A 3,343-nucleotide genomic window follows, 5' to 3' on the forward strand; every position below is an offset into this window, starting at 1 on the left:
GACTCAGGGATCGAACTTGTGTCTTCTGCATTGGCAGGTGGATTATTTACCACTGAGCCACCACAGAGGCTACCAATCCAATTTTTGAAGTGTTAGGATGTTCTTTTTCTCTGTGGTGCCCTCAAATCATTAAAATAGCAAGGTAGTTAATTTTTATTTTTGACAATTAAATAGAGGTCACCTGTAATATTCTCAGAATATTTCAAATAATAGAAACCCCAGTGAAAATCAGCTTACATTACTAATACAAAGGAAACATTTTCTCTGGTTCTTCAATAATCCAAAGATAAAGCTCAGGGGCAGCTTGATCTAGAGCTTAGGCTGGTTTCCTCTGTAGTATATTTCTTCCCTTGTTTTCAAACTATGGCTTCCACCAGCTCCAAACGTGGCACATTGCTCATTTGTATCTCGCAGCAAAGAAATTCTTTTCAAGTAGATCTCATTAAAGAAGAGAATAGAATTCCTAGAATGTATGCATTTCATTTGCTTTGTCTCTTTTGTATATCTACTCAGTATCAGTGGCAAATACCAAGAAATACATAGCACCATCCGTGGGGCTGGTGATGGGGTAGGGGCAATCTCACTCAAAATGCCTGGCTAAGAATTGGCAGTTGAGTTTCCTATAAAATAATTCTCAAGGAAATGGAGGAAGAATGGAAAAGACAAAGAGTAAATATCTATTAATGTTACATAGAAAGTATACATGTACATACACACATAACTATAATATGAATTTGTTATGAGTATATTGGGGCTTTCCTGGTGGCTTTGATGGTAAAGAATCTGCCTGTAATATAGTCATATAAAATTCACTGAACACCAAATTCATGTTCATCAAATTGATAAGGATGAGCTCCTGAGGAAACTGCAGGAACGATAGATCTTAGATTATTCAGGTACCTAATGTGTACAGCAAAAACAATGCAATATTATTCAGTAGCTTATCAGGCTCTTCAGCCCATTCATATGTCCTCTTTCCCTAAAGCGTTGCCCTAGTAACTCTCCAATCGAAGTAGTTTTCTGCAGAGTTCTCCAAATAGTACCTCCATAATTGTTTAGTCATTGCTGGGAGAGCAAGAAATAATCTATCTCAAATTTGGTTTGCTTCTGATTCTAACAGTTTGGAGATGAAAATCTTTCTAGTAAAAACAGCCAAAAGTGTCAAATACAGTATAACAGCAATCATGTGCAATACTATGGAGAGATGATACATATAAACCAATTTCCTTTAATTATCCCAGGGAAGGATAGATTGATTAAATCTAGTCTTTGTAAAATAAACTGTGCATGTTACAATTTAAAGGTAACTAATTACCAGATTAGAACTGAAAAAATACCTTGCAAAGCAATAAAAGAAAAACAAACACGAAAACAATCCAATAGAAAGATAGAAAGGAACATGGGTTTATGCAAGTCTAGTGGTTAGGAAACTTGGTTTACACTCTGAAATATAAAAGGTATTAAATTTCAAGTTGTATATGATTGGACATAATTTCTATTTCCAGCCTCTATTTTTCATTGGGGCTGAAATTTAATCTCAGTACATCAAGTGTGTCCGTATGTCCACCAGTTTTCTTAGATTAGCAACTAAATTCTAGAGTGGGTGAATGCATGAGGTGAAGAGGTGATATGGACCTCCACTGTTAATGTCAAAGTGTCCCACCACCCAAATCAAGAATTAAGTAGCCTGGAACTTAGCACACAGTGAAATTTAGCTATTGACTTCCGAGGCAAGAGGGAAAATTCCACTAGTCACCTCTTTAGCAACTCCTGTGGTGAGTGTGATGACAGTGGTTTGCACAGTGCTGTGTTTCGTGGAGGAGAATTCAAGCAGTGTTAGCTTGACATGACCTTTTGAAGGGTGGGTAAAGCAAAAATAGGGACATTGTTACTATTTATGTGCATAGATTGTTCAAAGACTTGAGACATTGATCTCAGATTTCTACTTTATTATTAATAAACATATTTTACATGGTAGGTGCATATAATGGTTTTAATGTTTAAAGTACTTTCACCATGTATTTCAAGATACATTATAATATGTAAAAGAATCAGTCTATGGAGTTAGATAATCATATCTGAATACCCTTGCACTAGTACTAATTATGCAACTCTGGGAACACACTTGTGTGTGCCTGTTCTCCCTGTAAAATAGAGTCAAAATACATACTATGTCAGTCCATTCCAAGAAGTCGTTAGCATGAAAGGCTTTAGTATGTAAGGATCTCTTTAGGGGACAAGTTAATGAGAGGCAATGGAGAGCAAGTTAGAGGATGTTAGGAGAGCTGTCAGATCATAACACAGAGCTGTCAGATCATAACACACTCTGACATCAAGAGAAGGAGAGACAGGATGATGGCAGCATCCTAGATCACCAAGCAGTTTAAAGAATGTTTAGGAAGGCCTTCAGAAAGTCTTCAAGTCAAAGTCTCTGATCAGAGGAGTTTCTCTTTTTCCAGGAGCAAGCCTGCTTAGTACTCGTCCTGTACCCACCACTGGCTGGCAGCAGTCCCTACCAAGCATAACCTAGGAGAAAAAGAGCCAATGGCTGCAGAGTGCAGTGGCTGGAGCCCTTTAGTTCACTCAGCCATTCTGCCTCTCTACAAAGTGGAGTCTCACAATATCACATCAACCCTGTAGGTTTACTGTAAAATTAGAAATAATCTAGGTAAATTGCCTAAGAAAATGTGCTTGACATATAATACATACTCAATAAAAAACAGCTATTGTCACATGTCATTTTCAAACTCTTTATTGTAACTGTGATGTTCGTAAGATATGCATTCTTTCATTTTCGCAAAACTTCTTTCTATTAGATATTTGTATTAGCTTGCTGAGGCTGCCATTATAAAGTACCACAGACTGAATGACTTAAACCACAGAAGTTTGTTTTCTCAGTTCTGAAAGCTCAAAGTCTTAGACCAAGTGACAACAGAGTTGGTTTTTTCTGAGGCCTATCTCCTTGGCTTGTATTATGGATGGCCATCTTTTCCTGTGTCTTCACGTGGTTTTCCCTCTGTATGTATGCCTGTGTCCAGATTTCTTTCTTTTAAAGATACCAGTTATACTGGACTTGGGTTCACCCTAATGACCACATTTTAACTTAATAATCTCTAAGACCAAATCTCCAAATGCAGTCCCATATGGGATATCGGAAGTTAGAATTTCAACATATGAATTTGGGGGTGCGGGTGCACAATTCAGCCATAACAGGGTAGTTAGCCATAATTACAGATAAGAAAACCTGAGATTAGAGGTGTCAAATAAGATGCTGTGATTACACTTGTAATGAAAAGCAGAACTGGGATCTCTGTATTTCCAAGTAAAGTCCATTCTCTTTCTA

This window comes from Bison bison, unplaced genomic scaffold, assembly GCF_000754665.1.
Source record: "Bison bison bison isolate TAMUID 2011002044 unplaced genomic scaffold, Bison_UMD1.0 scf7180017846994, whole genome shotgun sequence".
In the NCBI taxonomy this organism is placed as follows: Eukaryota; Metazoa; Chordata; class Mammalia; order Artiodactyla; family Bovidae; genus Bison; species Bison bison.